The following is a 17,769-nucleotide window of genomic DNA, read 5'->3' as shown; positions in this document are numbered from 1 at the left end:
AAAAACAATGCGGACTCCGATGCCCGGTTGGCATCTCACAATACCTCAATCCGGTTCAACTAGGCCAAATTTCACAATCCTTCAGTACTCGTCCTAAGTGAGCTCTACCTAGTGATACGGTAGTTAACCCGAAGGGTGGGAACAATTCTAGGCATATAATGGCGGTAACTACAAGAAGTGGATGAGGTAGTGATGTGAGTGCCTCCAAACAAAAAGAAATTTTGGGTGATGAAGTTGAGTTGCAAAAAGATGAGATCCCTTTGGTGGTTGAGAATGTGATTGATGAGAACGTGAATGAGGAGGTGCGGATTGATATCCAAGATGTCGAGGTGGAAACTCAAAATGACGTGAACCCGTCTAGGGAACACATAATAGACATGCCGGAAAAGGTTGTGCCTAAAGCCAAGGCTCCTTTGCCAAGGCCACCTCCACCTTCTCCTTAAAGGCTAGCGAAGTAGAAAAATGAGAACCAGTTCAAGAAATTTATTGACATGATGAAGAGCTTATCCATTAATGTGCCCTTGGTGGAGGCTCTAGAGCAAATACCGGGTTATGCTAAATTCATGAAAGACTTAGTGATAAAGAAATGATCCATGGATTGTGAAACTATCAAGATGACCCACCAAGTTAGTGCAATAGTGCACTCAATGGCTCCGAAGCTAGAAGATCCCGGTGCTTTCACCATTCCTTGCACCATTGGGAGTGCAGACTTTGCAAAAGCTTTATATGATTTGGGGACAAGTATCAACTTGATGGCCTACTTAGTTTTCAAGACTTTGGGTATTGGGCAACCGAGGCCGACTTCCATGAGATTGCAAATGGAGTATATGACAATGAAGAGACCATTGGGTATAATTGATGATGTTCTTATCCGGGTGGACAAATTTATCTTACCAGCTGACTTTGTGATCTTGGATTGTGAGGTAGATTATGAGGTGCCGATCATATTTGAAAGACCTTTCCTTGCAACTGGGATGACCTTAGTTAATGTGGAAGCAGGGGAACTCACTTTTAGGGTGAGTGATGAGAAAGTGGTCTTTCATATGTGCAAGTCAATGAAGCAGCCCAACAGTTCTGAAGTGTGCTCTTTCGTGGATCTTGTCACGGCAGTGATAGTTGATGATACTAGTGCAATGATCAATGTGGAGGATCCTCTAGAGGCAGTATTGTTGAATCTTGATGTCAATGAGGATAAAATCCGGGTGGAGTGTGTCAATGCTTTACATGGAATGGGCTCTTACTCTTATGAGGCTCGGAAACTCTCTTTGGATCTTGAGAATTGGAAGACCCCACCAACAAAGCCTTCAATTGAGGAACCTCCAGTGTTAGAGTTGAAGCCATTGCCTCCACACCTCAGGTATGAATTCTTAGGCCCTTGTTCAATTTTGCCAGTTACTCTTTCCTTTTGTCTTACTAACATGCAGGTAGATGCAACATTGGCGGTGCTTCAAAAGTGGAAGAAGGCAATTAGATGGACCTTAGCTGAAATTCGGGGGATAAGTCCCGCCTTTTGTATGCACAAGATTATTCTTGAAGATGATATAAAGACCTCCTTGGAACATCAAAGGAGGTTGAATGAAGCAATGCAAGAAGTTATGAAATAGGAGGTGATCAAGTGGTTGGATGTCGGGGTTGTGTACCCCATCTCTGATAGCTCTTGAAATTCGTCGATGCAATATGTGCCGAAGAAGGGTGGTATGACCGTGGTTACCAATGCGCAAAATGAGTTGATTCTTACCAGGACTATCATCGGATGGAGGGTGTGCATAGACTACCGCAAGTTGAATAAAGTGACTCGCAAGGATCACTTTCTATTGCCTTTTCTTGATCAGATGCTAGACAGACTTGTTGGGCATGCCTTCTACTGTTTCTTGGATGGGTATTATGGGTAAAACCAAATTTTAATTGCTCTGGAAGATCAGGAGAAGACCACCTTCACTTGTCCATATGGTACTTTTGCCTTTTCGAGGATGTCGTTTGGGTTGTGTAATGCACCGGCTATATTTCAGCGGTGTATGATGGAAATTTTCACAAACATGGTGGAAGATATTTTGGAGGTGTTCATGGACGACTTTAGTGTTGTTGGTTATTCGTTTTATGAATGTTTGAAAAATCTTGATAGAGTTTTGGCCCGTTTTGAAGAAACCAACCTTGTGCTTAATTGGGAGAAATGCCACTTCATGGTTGAGGAGGGCATGGTCCTTGGCCATAAAATTTCAAAGTATGGTATAGAGGTGGACAAAGAAAAAATTGAAGTGATTTCAAGGCTCTCTCCCTCTACTTCTATCAAGGGAGTTAGAAGTTTTCATGGGCATGCGGGGTTCTACCAGAGATTTATCAAAGACTTTTTGAAGGTAGTGAATCCCTTGTGAAAGTTATTGAAAAAAAGATGCCAAGTTCATGTTCAATGAGGGATGTATGCAAGCCTTTGAACTTCTCCAACACAAGTTGACCACCACTCATATTATTACCGCACCCAATTGGAGCTTGCCTTTTGAGCTCATGTGTGAGATGAGTGATGTTGCGGTCAGGACGATCTTGGGTCAAAGAGTGATAAAATATTTCATCCGGTGTATTATGCGAGCAAGACAATGAATGATTCTCAAGTGAACTACACGCTGACTGAGAAAGAGCTTTTGGCTATTGTGTTCCCAATGGAAAAATTTCGGCTGCATCTCATGGGTGCCAAGGTTATAGTTCATACCGATCATGCCGCACTCCGATACTTGACGACGAAGAAGGATTCCAAAGCTAGACTAATGCGATGGGTCTTGTTACTTCAAGAGTTTGATTTGGAGATTGTGGATCGGAAGGGTTGTAAAAACTAAGTGGCGGACCAATTGTCCCGCTTGGAGGAGGAGGGAAGGCCTCGTGATGGCCTAAAGATCAATGATTCATTTCCCGATGAGTAACTCCTTTCTGTGTCGGTGAATTGTATGCCATGGTTTGCGGATGTTACTAATTTCCTTGTGACTGGTATAATCTCGTGTGAGCTCTCTTCTAACCAAAGGAATAAGCTCAAACGGGATAGTTTGGACTTCTATTGGGATGAGTCGTACTTGTTCAAGATTTGCACGGATGGTGTGATCCGAAGGTGTGTCCCGGAGGAGGAGCAATTGAGTATCTTAGAGGCTTGTCATTCCTCACCCTATGGTGGTCATCATGGTGGGGTGAGGACCGCTTCGAAGGTTCTTAGTTGTGGGTTTTACTCGCCAACTTTGTACAAGGATGTGGGTGATCTTGTTAAGAGATGCGACGAATATCAAAGAGTGGGTGGAATTTCGAAGAAAGATGAGATGACTCTTAATACTATTCTCGAAGTTGATATTTTTGATGTGTAGGGCATTGATTTCATGGGCCCGTTTGTTAGTTTGTGTAGGAACACATACATTCTCCTGGTGGTTGATTATGTTTCAAAGTGGGTTGATGTCATGGCTTTACCCAACAATGAGGCCCGGAGTGTTGTTGCATTTCTCAAGAAGAGCATTTTTACTAGGTTTGGCATTCCTCGGGCAATCATAAGTGATGGGGGGTCTCATTTTTGTAATAGAGCTTTTGATACCTTGCTTTCAAGATATGATGTCAATCACAAAGTTTCTACTTCTTATCATCCTCAGGCGAGTGGCCAAGTTGAAGTCTCAAACAGGGAAATCAAGAGTATATTGTCGAAGACGGTCAATGCAAATAGGACCGATTGGTCAAAGAAATTGGATGATGCTCTATGGGCTTATAAGACTGCTTACAAGACTCTGATCAGTAGAACTTGATGAATTCCGATTCCATGCCTACTCCAGTTCGTTCTTGTACAAGGACAAGATGAAGTACCTTCATGATAAATATGGTCATGGCAAGGAGTTTAAAGTGGGTGATTTGGTTCTCTTGTTCAATTCCTAATTACGTCTGTTTTCGGGAAAGCTTAAGTCAAAATGGAGTGGACCTTTTGAAGTGGTGTTTTTGACTTATTTTGGTGCACTTGATTTGAAAACCAAAAATGGAGAGGTCTTCAGAGTTAATGGGCACCGTGTCAAGCACTATCTTGGCAAGATTAATGACAGCCACATTGTGGAACTGATCCATCTAAAGTTATTTGATGGTAACCTGCATCGTGTCGCGACGTTAAATCAGGCACTTCTTGGGAGGCAACCCATGTGTCTTTCTTTTTGTTTTTCTTTGATTTTCCTTTTAGTGTAGGATTTGCTTTTTTGGACTGCTGCCGTGGTGCATTTTTCACGGCCGCAATGGCCTTGGTGCGGGGGTAAAAAATTCATTGCGGTCTGTAGTGTTGAAGGGTAAAAAGTAGAGGTTCTCTGAAGATTGTCACCGTGGCCGCAATGCATTTTGTGCGGTCTGCGGTGCCCTACCGAGGCTGCAGTGCATTTCTTGCGGTCCGCATTGACTGCCTCCCCAGTGCTTCATGTGTTTGAAGATCGTGGACCGTGGTGCATTTCTTGCGGTCCGCATTGGGTAGGAATAGTGGGTCCCATGTCATTTTCCTATAAATAGTACCTCAGGCCCTCATTTACCCTTTTCGCTCATTTTCGATCTAAATAATAAAAAAACACTATTCATCTCTCCCCTAACTACACGAATTCGATCACTGATTCACATTCATCTGTGTTGCATCTAATCACTGGTAATTTTAATCTTTCTCTAGCCTTTAATTGTGTTTTATTTACTTTTAATTTGTTAGTTCTCTTTCTTCTTCTTCCCTTTTTCTTTCAATTTTTAACTTAGGGTTGCTTAATGGTTTTTAGATTAGGATTAATTGGTGAAAAATTATAATTAACTACCTAGGGGTTGCTAAAATGTTGATTAAGGCTAAAAAGATGTAAAAAAAATTGAAACTCTATATTGGTGTTGCTAAGTTAAGCTTACCGCGACCGCAATGGTTTTTCTGCGCTTCGCAGTGCCTCTCTGCAGTCCGCGATGCTATTTTGTGTGGACCGTGGTGGTAAAACTTCAAAGAGGTTGCTCTTAAAAACCGCAACCGCGGTGAATTTTCTGTGGTTCTTGGTGCCTTACCGCGGCCGCACTACAATTCTTGCGGTCCGCGGTGCCCTTTATCAGAGAGTGGGTATTCTGACCCCTACATCATTGCGGACCGCGGTGCCATTTTGTGCGGTCCACAGTGGTCTCTTTGCGGCCGCACTGCATTTTTCGCGGATCGCAGTCTGCACTTCGGCCTTACACTGTCACTATCTGCAATCATAATTTTCACTGCATCTTCTGGCTTGATAATAACAAGTTTTAACTGAATTCCACTTGCAGATAATGGTTCAATCACGAGGCGGTGGTAGAAAACAAAAGGGAAAAGGAGAGTCCTCCTGGGGTAGGGGACAAGGTATGATCAAATTGACCCCCCATGTCCGGCAAGCAATCAAGGACACCAGAAAAGTCCATCAAGGCTGCGAATAGAGCTACTTCCCATTCAGAGGGAAGTGAGTATGCACCCTCCCGGGAGGCATCTGATTCTGTTTTAGTGCCAGAATATGTTCCTGACTGGCCGAAGAGGCACAGATTGAGAGATACACCTCCGGGTACTCCTACTGCTCAAGTTTCACTACACATTTCTTCTTAGTCGTCTGAGGGCTCAGCTGAGGGCAGTGACAGTGAAGCATCTACCTGACCTACTACTCATCACCTGGAGAGGATTGCATCGACGGTGAGGTTCCGGATGAAGAGGGAGGGGGTGTGCCACAACCCAGGGGTGTGGAGAGAATTAGAAACCTCAAGGTGTGGAAAAGAAGATTTGTCAGTGAGATTGCTTACCACATATTCCGAGAGTGGTTGCCCTAGAGGAAGTTGATACTTGAACCGAGATTCATTGACAAGGATCTTCTACCTCACAACCCTAATGTGAGGAGGCAATTTAGAGAGAGACCGGGATGGGAGTATTTTACAGGCAATGTTGAGGATGCAAATGAGCACCTAGTCAAGGAGTTCTACGCTAATGTTTCCCACATCAAAAAGGGCACGAAAGTGACTAAGGTGCGAAATTTGACGGAAAAATAATCAATGACTACCTGTGCTTTCCGGAGGAAGATGAAACATTATACCTAGAAAAGGTAGCTTTGGGTGAGGATGCTTGTCCGTGGTTAGCAGAGTACTTGGCAATCCCAGGTACCACCCCAGCATGGTTGACAACAGGAGTCCAAATTTTGAGGAGAACCCTGAACTTCGAGGCAAAAGTGTGGGAGACCTTTATTTGCAGTAGGATAGACCCCACCACTCATGAGAACTCTCTTCCTATCTCTCGAGCTGTACTGGTGGCTTCTATCATGGCGGGGTACCCGATCAACATTGGGAATGTTATGTCCAGGGTGATTACAAGGGTGGTGAATGAAGGCGATAGATCCTACCCTTTCCCACATTTCCTGACAATGTACTTTGAGGATCAGGATGTGGAGAAAAGGAAGTTCGATATGAAGGTGAAACCAAAAGCCCCATTTTCTTAGTACAGCCTCAAGGGTGTTGATAACCCCAAAGACCCTAAAGGCAAAGCCACTGCTTCTACTGGCCAGTCTGAAGAGACAGTGGTAGTAGTAGCTTCTTCTCAGCCTTCCTCAGCCCTAGGACCTTCATCTACACCAGACAAAGCCCCAGGATCCTCTACTTCCATAGTTCCAGATATTCCCTCATCCACAACCTACCCTTTGACTGCCCACCATTTGAGACAAATCCTTGCCAGTATTAACAACTAGATGCAGGCAGCTACTTCTAAGTTGTCTGTGCTTTCTAGATTGGTGGAGGCCCAGCCCGTACCCCCACAGCCACAGGTCCCAGTCTCAGTGGAGGAGACCCTCAAGGAGCTTCTGGATAACCAGAGGAAGCTCCTGGAGAACCAGAAGTTGATACTGTATGCTGTAGGTTCTCATGGAAAAGCACTGAAGGAGTTAGCAAAAGAAACAAAGAAGTTGACAAGGACTCGAGCATCAAAGGAGTCTGTGAAGGAGTTGAGGGGAGAAGTGGAGAAGATGAAGGCTACTGATCACCTGTCCTTCGAGATGCTATTGAAGCCAACGCAGTCCGCAGTGTGATTTTGTGTGGACCGCAGTGAAGCCACCGCGGCCACGGAGCATTTTATGCGGTCCACGGTGGCCAGATTCAGAGACCAAGGACTTGAAGCCAAAAAACCTAACCGCGGCCGCAATCTATTTCTTGCGGACCGCGGTACCTCTGTTAGGGGTATTTTTGTCCAGAAAATTCGGCCTTGAATAAATACTTTCTTTTCATATTTTTAGGTCATCAATTAGATGCCAGAGCACGTGAATGGCTGTATTAAGCTATTTTGAGTAATTTTGTAGCTAGTTTAATATTGAATCTTTATTTCTTAGATTGTAATCAAATCATATGAGTTATTCTTCATCTATTTATCTGTTTTCTTCCATTATTATGAGTATCTAGATCCATTAGCTAGGGATGTGGCTCAACCCTAGTGTGGGTATTTGATGGGTCTTTTGTTCTAAGGCTTAGATGTTTATGGGTAGTTGATATTTGGACTGATTTGTGTTTTTTATGTTGAATTAGTAGTTGCAAACACTAGTTTGTGTCTAGTTGTCTTGGGCTCTTCTTGAGAAAGAGAGCTTGAGTCTAGGAAAATCAGTCCAACAAAGAATTGGGGTGTAATCAAGAGATTAATAGCTCCAATTAAAGGGTTAAACCTAGAGATAGTAATACCCGACTTGAGCCTATATTTCTTGCACAATTTTGATACCCAATTGGTCTTGAGAAAGTCAATTAAGGCAAAGTCACTCAAGCTACCGAGAGGTATACAGTGAGTAGTTCCGTGCATTGACTATATTGCAATCCCCAACATAATATCTTTGTTTTAGGCTTTAGATCCCGTCGAGTATTCACCTAGGAGAAAATCACTTCCCTAGTGCCTCTTTAATCAGTTAGAAAACCTTACAAGTATTTCCTCTTAGTTTAATTTAGCATCTCATTAGCATAAAATTAGAAGTAACAAAACAAACAACTATGATTGGATGTGTAATTTAAGCACTACGCACGACTAGTTTAGACAGGACTCCAATTCCCAATTCTAGCTCTATGTGGATTCGATCCCGACCATCTCGGGTAAAAGCTGCTTCGACCGCTCTCGCCACTCCATAGTGGTGTAGGGTTCGACCCGATCAGTTTATAAAGAAAATACAGTTGCTAGGATTAATATCTGATTTAGACTCAAATAATATTAACAAGTGTGAAATATGTGCTAAAGCTAAAAGTACTAAAAATATTTATTTTTCTGTAAATAGAGAAACTAAATTATTATCCTTGGTTCATACTGACTTAGGCGATTTAAAGCAAACTATTACTAGAGGTGGTAAAAGATATTATGTGACTTTTATTGATGATTTTTCCAGATATACTAAGTTGTATTTGCTAAGAAATAAAGATGATGCTTTGATTTCTTATAAAACTGAGGTTGAAAATCAACTTAGTAGAAAAATCAAGAGAATCAGATCTGATAGAGGTGGAGAATATTTGTCTTTGAATGATTTTTGTGAAAAAGAAGGGATAATTCATGAAATAACTCTACCTTATTCACCCGAGTCAAATGGAGTAGCTGAAAGAAAAAATAGAACAAATTGTTGTGTATAGGATGGTGAAAGTTGTGACCTTGAGACTCTTGTGTTTGCCGATAATCATCAAGTGATTTTTTGGGACCATTCGTGTTGCTCAAATCTTAGCTAAGGTTTTTGTTGGTCCCCGACTCTATCTCTTTAGCAATCCTATAGCTTGTGTGGTGAGAATTTGAATTGCAAGTCCAAGTCCCGTTCCATTAGTCTAGAACTTGTCCTGAATGCTTGTCTAGGCGAAATCCTAAGTGTAGTTTGACTTGAGAAGTGATTATAGGCTCTCCTTGATCCGAATAATATCTTGAAAACTTTCATAGCTTACCAATGATAATACCCCTAGTCAACCCTTTTGAGCCATGACCCTTTTTATTTCAAAGACCATGATACAAGCCGTTACCAGTTCTTAAAAGACCCTATCTTGGCACCCGATCTTTCCTTAGCACAAGGCAAAAGCATAAGTTTGGGGGAGAGACGAGGAGTGCAACAAAGTGGTACAAGGTACAAAATGAAGAAAAGGAAAGGCAATGAAAAAGAAAGAAAATAAAAAAGTCAAAAAGAATGAACAATGTTTAAGAAATGAAAGGATTTAATAAAAGTAAAGAGATGAAATGTATGGAAAGTTTAGAAAGGAGAAAAAAGTTTGAAATGAACAAGAAAGAGTGATAGTGTGTCTCTCTAACCCCTAAGAAAGAAGTAAATGACTTAAAAAGTCAAGAGAATGTGTGCCAAAATGAAGCAAATGAAGTGCTTAAGGGAAGATGGAACCTACATAGACCAAATACTTCCTACCCTGAACAAAAAGCCTTCACTATATCTCCAAAAAAGCCCTATATGATCTTGAGTTGAATGAAGCTTTTATTAGTGGTGACTCACATAAGAGGCAAGCTTATGGTACTTAGAGCCGGACTTGTGACCTTTCTTCGAGAGAGTTGAATGTGTTTCCACAATCCTCTTTCTGAGTGTTACAATCTAAAAGTGAGGTTTTCTTAAAGGAGAGTGATGAGTATGAGTTTGGGTTCCACAATAACCAGAGTAGTAGAAATAGTTTTCTTGATGTGTTGAGTCAATTCTTGATGCTTTTGTGTCGCACTAAAACCATCGTGCTTAAAAGGTTGAATGTTGTTAATGATTCATTTGATTTGAGGGCAATTGTTAATCCCAATTGATGCTAGAAGAGGTCACTTTAGGTCAGTTGGATTTTCTTGGTTTCACTCTTAAAAAGGTGGGACTTATTTAGTTTGCTTGAGGACAAACTAAAGCTTACGTTTGGGGGAGTCGATAACTAGAAATTCTATTCATTTTGCACTCCTTTTTACTTGAGTTTTGATTTAAAATGATTACAAATAGTCCCAAAGGCTTACATGTTGTACTTGTTTGCAGGGTTTGGTCAAAAAAGTGACAAGTAGTCAAAACCAGCTCAAAAAGGAGTAAAACATACACAAGTACCAAAAATCAGTCAAGGCAGTGTTGTAGCAAAAAATCCACTATAGCCGCAACAGACCCACCACGGCCGCAGACCATTTAGTGCAGTCCGCGGTGGAAGAGTTAGGAGAGGTGCACTTTTGGGGGCTTCAAGCAGTGCAGTCCATGGAGGATTTCTCGCAGCCGCAGTAGCCTCTTCGCGGCTGAAAACCATTTTATGTGGTCCGCAGAGTGGGGATTCAGATAGTTGGGAGTTTGGACGATTGAAGCCAACGCGGTCCGCGGTGTGATTTTGTGCGGACCGCAGTGAAGCCACCGCGGCCACGGAGCATTTTATGCGGTCCACGGTGGCCAGATTCAGAGACAAAGGACTTGAAGCCAAAAAACCTAACCGCGGCCGCAGTCTATTTCTTGCGGACCGCAGTACCTCTGTTAGGAGTATTTTTGTCCAGAAAATTCGGCCTTGAATAAATACTTTCTTTTCATATTTTTAGGTCATCAATTAGACGCCAGAGCATGTGAATGGCTGTATTAAGCTATTTTGAGTAATTTTGTAGCTAGTTTAACATTGAATCTTTATTTCTTAGATTGTAATCAAATCATATGAGTTATTCTTCATCTATTTATCTGTTTTCTTCCATTATTATGAGTAGCTAAACCCATTAGCTAGGGATGTGGCTCAACCCTAGTATGGGTATTTGATGGGTCTTTTGTTCTAAGGCTTAGATGTTTATGGGTAGTTGATATTTGGACTGATTTGTGTTTTTTATGTTGAATTAGTGGTTGCAAACACTAGTTTGCGCCTAGTTGACTTGGGCTCTTCTTGAGAAAGAGAGCTTGAGTCTAAGAAAATCAGTCCAACAAAGAATTGGGTTGTAATAAAGAGATTAATAGCTCTAATTAAAGGGTTAAACCTAGAGATTGTAATACCCGACTTGAGCCTATATTGCTTGCACAATTTTGACACCCAATTGGTCTTGAGAAAGTCAATTAAGGCAAAGTCACTCAAGCTACCGAGAGGTATACAGTGAGTAGTTCCGTGCATTGACTATATTGCAATCCCCAACATAATATCTTTGTTTTAGGCTTTAGATCCCGTCGAGTATTCACCTAGGAGAAAATCACTTCCCTAGTGCCTCTTTAATCAGTTAGAAAACCTTAAAAGTATTTCCTCTTAGTTTAATTTAGCATCTCATTAGCATAAAATTAGAAGTAACAAAACAAACAACTATGATTGGATGTGTAATTTAAAGCACTACGGACGACTAGTTTAGACAGGAATCTAATTCCCAATTCTAGCTCCATGTGGATTTGATTCCGACCATCTCGGGTAAAAGCTACTTCGACCGCTCTCGCTACTCCGTAGTGGTGTAGGGTTCGACCCGATCAGTTTATAAAGAAAACACAGTCGCTAGGATTAATATTTTATTTAGACTCAAATAATATTAACAAGTGTGTGCTGAAGCTAAAAGTACTAAAAAGACTTATTTTTCTGTAAATAGAGAAACTAAATTATTATCCTTGGTTCATACTGACTTAGGCGATTTAAAGCAGACTATTACTAGAGGTGGTAAAAGATATTATGTGGCTTTTATTGATGATTTTTCCAGATATACTAAGTTGTATTTGCTTAGAAATAAAGATGATGCTTTGATTTCTTGTAAAACTGAGGTTGAAAATCAACTTAGTAGAAAAATCAAGAGAATCAGATCTGATAGAAGTGGGGAATATTTGTCTTTGAATGATTTTTATGAAAAAGAAGGAATAATTCATGAAGTAACTCTGCCTTATTCTCCCGAGTCAAATGGAGTAGCTGAAAGGAAAAATAGAACAAATTGTTGTGTATAGGTTGGTGAAAGTTGTGACCTTGAGACTCTTGTGTTGGCCGATAATCATCAACTGATTTTTTGGGACCATTCGTGTTGCTCAAATCTTAGCTAAGGTTATTGTGCGCCCCCGACTCTGTCTCTTTAGCAATCCTATAGCTTGTGTGGTGAGAATTTGAATTGCAAGTCCAAGTCCCGTTCCATTAGTCTAGAACTTCTCCTGAATGTCTGTCTAGGCGAAATCCTAAGTGTAGTTTGACTTGAGAAGTGATTATAGGCTCTCCTTGATCCAAATGATATCTTGAAAACTTCCATAGCCTACCAATGATAATACCCCTAGTCAACCCTTTTGAGCCATAACCCTTTTTCTTTCAAAGACTATGATACAAGCCTTTACCCGTTCTTAAAAGACCCTCTCTTGGCACCCTATCTTTCCTCAGCACAAGGCAAAAGTATAAGTTTGGGGGAGAGACGAGGAATGCAACAAAGTGGTACAAGGTACAAAATGAAGAAAAGGAAAGGCAATGAAAAAGAAAGAAAATAAAAAAAGTCAAAAAGAGTGAACAATGTTGAAGAAATGAAAGGATTCAATAAAAGTAAAGAGATAAAATGTGTGGAAAGTTTAGAAAGGAGAAAAAAGTTTGAAATGAACAAGAAAGAGTGATAGTGTGTCTCTCTAACCCCTAAGAAAGAAGTAAATGACTTAAAAAGTCAAGAGAATGTGTGCCAAAATGAAGCAAATGAAGTGCTTAAGGGAAGATGGAACCAACTTAGACCAAATACTTCCTACCCTGAACAAAAAGCCTTCACTATATCTCCAAAAAAGCCCTATATGATCTTGAGTTGAATGAAGCTTATATTAGTGGTGACTCACATAAGAGGCAAGCTTATGGTACTTAGAGCCGGACTTGTGACCTTTCTTCGAGAGAGTTGAATGTGTTTCCACAATCCTCGTTCTGAGTGTTACAATCTAAAAGTGAGGTTTTCTTAAAGGAGAGTGATGAGTATGAGTTTGGGTTCCACAATAACCAAAGTAGTAGAAAGAGTTTCCTTGATGTGTTGAGTCAATTCTTGATGCTTTTGTGTCGCACTAAAACCATCGTGCTTAAAAGGTTGAATGTTGTTAATGATTCATTTGATTTGAGGGCAATTGTTAATCTCAATTGATGCTAGAAGAGGTCACTTTAGGTCAGTTGAATTTTCTTGGTTTCACTCTTAAAAAGGTGGGACTTATTTAGTTTGCTTGAGGACAAACTAAAGCTTAAGTTTGGGGGAGTCGATAACTAGGGATTCTATTCATTTTACACTCCTTTTTACTTGAGTTTTGATTAAAAATGTATACAAATAGTCCCAAAGGCTTACATGTTGTACTTGTTTGCAGGGTTTGGTAAAAAAAGTGACAAGTAGTCAAAACCAGCTCAAAAAGGAGTGAAACATGCACAAGTACCAAAAACCAGTCAAGGCAGTGCTGTAGCAAAAAATCCACTACAGCCGCAACAGACCCACCACGGCCGCAGACCATTTAGTGCAGTCCGCGGTGGAAGAGTTAGGAGAGGTGCACTTTTGGGGGCTTCAAGCAGTGCAGTCCATGGAGGATTTCTCGCAGCCATAGTAGCCTCTTCGCGGCTGAAAACCATTTTATGCGGTCCGCAGAGTGGGGATTCAGAGAGTTGGGAGTTTGGATGATTGAAGCCAATGCGGTCCGCGATGTGATTTTGTGCGGACCGCAGTGAAGCCACCGTGGTCACGGAGCATTTTATGCGGTCCACGGTGGCCAGATTCAGAGACCAAGGACTTAAAGCCAAAAAACCTAACCGCGGCCGCAGTCTATTTCTTGCGTGCCGCGGTACCTCTGTTAGGGGTATTTTTGTCCAGAAAATTCGGCCTTGAATAAATACTTTCTTTTCATATTTTTAGGTCATCAATTAGACGCCAGAGCACGTGAATGGCTGTATTAAGCTATTTTGAGTAATTTTGTAGCTAGTTTAACATTGAATCTTTATTTCTTAGATTGTAATCAAATCATATGAGTTATTCTTCATCTATTTATCTGTTTTCTTCCATTATTATGAGTAGATAAATCCATTAGCTAGGGATGTGGCTCAACCCTAGTATGGGTATTTGATGGGTCTTTTGTTCTAAGGTTTAGATGTTTATGGGTAGTTGATATTTGGACTGATTTGTGTTTTTTATGTTGAATTAGTAGTTGCAAACACTAGTTTGTGCCTAGTTGACTTGGGCTCTTCTTGAGAAAGAGAGCTTGAGTCTAGGCAAATCAGTCCAACAAAGAATTGGGGTGTAATTAAGAGATTAATAGCTCCAATTAAAGGGTTAAACCTAGAGATAGTAATACCCGACTTGAGCCTATATTGCTTGCACAATTTTGACACCCAATTGGTCTTGAGAAAGTCAATTGAGGCAAAGTCACTCAAGCTACCGAGAGGTATACAGTGAGTAGTTCCGTGCATTGACTATATTGCAATCCCCAACATAATATCTTTGTTTTAGGCTTTAGATCCCGTCGAGTATTCACCTAGGAGAAAATCACTTCCCTAGTACCTCTTTAATCAGTTAGAAAACCTTACAAGTATTTCCTCTTAGTTTAATTTAGCATAAAATTAGCATAAAATTAGAAGTAACAACACAAACAACTATGATTGGATGTGTAATTTAAAGCACTACGCACGACTAGTTTAGACAGGAATCTAATTCCCAATTCTAGCTCCATGTGGATTCGATTCCGACCATCTCGGGTAAAAGCTACTTCGACCGCTCTCGCCACTCCGTAGTGGTGTAGGGTTCGACCCGATCAGTTTATAAAGAAAACACAGTCGCTAGGATTAATATTTTATTTAGACTCAAATAATATTAACAAGTGTGTGCTGAAGCTAAAAGTACTAAAAAGACTTATTTTTTTGTTAATAAAGAAACTAAATTATTATCCTTGGTTCATACTGACTTAGGCGATTTAAAGCAGACTATTACTAGAGGTGGTAAAAGATATTATGTGACTTTTGTTGATGATTTTTTCAGATATACTAAGTTGTATTTGCTTAGAAATAAAGATGATGCTTTGATTTCTTATAAAACTGAGGTTGAAAATCAACTTAGTAGAAAAATCAAGAGAATCAGATCTGATAGAGGTGGAGAATATTTTTCTTTGAATGATTTTTGTGTAAAAGAAGGAATAATTCATGAAGTAACTCTGCCTTATTCACCCGAGTCAAATGGAGTAATTGAAAGAAAAAATAGAACAAATTGTTGTGTATAGGTTGGTGAAAGTTGTGACCTTGAGACTATTGTGTTGGCCGATAATCATCAAGTGATTTTTTGGGACCATTCGTGTTGCTCAAATCTTAGCTAAGGTTGTTGTGGGCCCCCGACTCTGTCTCTTTAGCCATCCTATAGTTTGTGTGGTGAGATTTTGAATTGCAAGTCTAAGTCCCGTTCCATTAGTCTAGAACTTGTCCTGAATGTTTGTCTAGGCGAAATCCTAAGTGTAGTTTGACTTGAGAAGTGATTATAGGCTCTCCTTGATCCTAATGATATCTTGAAAACTTCCATAGCCTACAAATGATAATATCCATAGTCAATCCTTTTGAGCCATAACCCTTTTTCTTTCAAAGACCATGATACAAGCCTTTACCCGTTCTTAAAAGACCCTCTCTTAGAACCCGATCTTTCCTTAGCACAAGGCAAAAGCATAAGTTTGGGGGATGAGATGAGGAATGAAACAAAGTGGTACAAGGTACAAAATAAAGAAAAGGAAAGGCAATGAAAATGAAAGAAAATAAAAAAAGTCAAAAATAATGAACAATGTTGAAGAAATGAAAGGATTCCATAAAAGTAAAGAGATGAAAGGTGTGGAAAGTTTAGAAAGGAGAAAAAAGTTTGAAATGAACAAGAAAGAGTGATAGTGTGTCTCTCTAACCCCTAAGAAAGAAGTAAATGACTTAAAAAGTCAAGAGAATGTGTGTCAAAATGAAGCAGTGCTTAAGGGAAGATGGAACTTACTTAGACCAAATATTTCCTACCCTGAACAAAAAGCCTTCACTATATCTCCAAAAAAGCCATATATGATCTTGAATTGAACGAAGCTTACATTAATGGTGACTCACATAAGGGGCAAGCTTATGGTACTTAGAGCCGGACTTGTGACCTTTCTTCGAGAGACTTGAATGTGTTTCCACAATCCTCATTCTGAGTGTTACAATCTAAAAGTGAGGTTTGCTTAAAGGAGAGTGATGAGTATGAGTTTGGGTTCCACAATAACCAAAGTAGTAGAAAGAGTTTCCTTGATGTGTTGAGTCAATTCTTGATGCTTTTGTGTCGCATTAAAACCATCGTGCTTAAAAGGTTGAATGTTGTTAATGATTCATTTGATTTGAGGGCAATTGTTAATCTCAATTGATGCTAGAAGAGGTCACTTTAAGTCAGCTGAATTTTCTTGGTTTCACTCTTAAGGAGGTGGGACTTATTTAGTTTGCTTGAGGTCAAACTAAAGCTTAAGTTTGGGGGAGTTGATAACTAGGGATTCTATTCATTTTACACTCTTTTTTACTTGATTTTTGATTAAAAATGTATACAAATAGTCCCAAAGCCTTACATGTTTTACTTGTTTGGAGGGTTTGGTCAAAAAAGTGACAAGTAGTCAAAACTAGCTCAAAAAGGAGTGAAACATGCACAAGTACCAAAAACCAGTCAAGGCAGTGCTGTAGCATAAAATCCACTACAACCGCAACAGACCCACCACGGCCGCAGACCATTTAGTGCGCTCCGCGGTGGAAGAGTTCGGAGAGGTGCACTTTTGGGGGCTTCAAGCAGTGCAGTCCATGGAGGATTTCTCGCAGCCGCAGTAGCCTCTTTGCTGCTGAAAACCATTTTATGCGGTCCGCGGAGAGGGGATTCAGAGAGTTGAGAGTTTGGACAATTGAAGCCAACGCGATCCGCGGTGTGATTTTGTGCGGACCGTAGTGAAGCCACTGCGGCCACGGAGCATTTTATGCGGTCCACGGTGGCCAGATTTAGAGACCAAGGACTTGAAACCAGAAAACCTAACCGCGGCCGCAGTCTATTTTTTGCGGACCGCCGTACCTCTGTTAGGGGTATTTTTGTCCAGAAAATTCGGCCTTGTATAAATACTTTCTTTTCATAATTTTAGGTCATCAATTAGACTCCAGAGCATGTGAACGGCTGTATTAAGCTATTTTGAGTAATTTTGTAGCTAGTTTAACATTGAATCTTTATTTCTTAGCTTGTAATCAAATCATATGAGTTATTATTCAACTATTTATCTGTTTTCTTCCATTATTATGAGTAGCTAGATCCATTAGCTAGGGTTGTGGCTCAACCCTAGTGTGGGTATTTGATGGGTCTTTTGTTCTAAGGCTTAGATGTTTATGGGTAGTTGATATTTGGACTAATTTGTGTTTTTCATGTTGAATTAGTGGGTGCAAACACTAGTTTGTGCCTAGTTGACTTGGCCTCTTCTTGAGAAAGAGAGCTTGAGTCTAGGAAAATCAGTCCAACAAAGAATTGGGGTGTAATCAAGAGATTAATAGCTCTAATTAAAGGGTTAAACCTAGAGATAGTAATACCCGACTTGAGCCTATATTGCTTGCACAATTTTGACACCCAATTGGTCTTGAGAAAGTCAATTAAAGCAAATTCACTCAAGCTATCGAGAGGTATAGAGTGAGTAGTTCCGTGCATTGGCTATATTGCAATCCCCAACATAACATCTTTGTTTTAGGCTTTAGATCCCGTCGAGTATTCACCTAGGAGAAAATCACTTCCCTAGTGCCTTTTTAATCAGTTAGAAAACCTTACAAGTATTTCCTCTTAGTTTAATTTAGCATCTCATTAGCATAAAATTAGAAGTAACAAAACAAACAACTATGATTGGATGTGTAATTTAAAGCACTACGCACGACTAGTTTAGA

The sequence above is a fragment of the Nicotiana tabacum genome, chromosome 1 (genome assembly GCF_000715075.1).
Source record: "Nicotiana tabacum cultivar K326 chromosome 1, ASM71507v2, whole genome shotgun sequence".
In the NCBI taxonomy this organism is placed as follows: domain Eukaryota; kingdom Viridiplantae; phylum Streptophyta; class Magnoliopsida; order Solanales; family Solanaceae; genus Nicotiana; species Nicotiana tabacum.
This window is presented reverse-complemented; position numbering follows the sequence as displayed.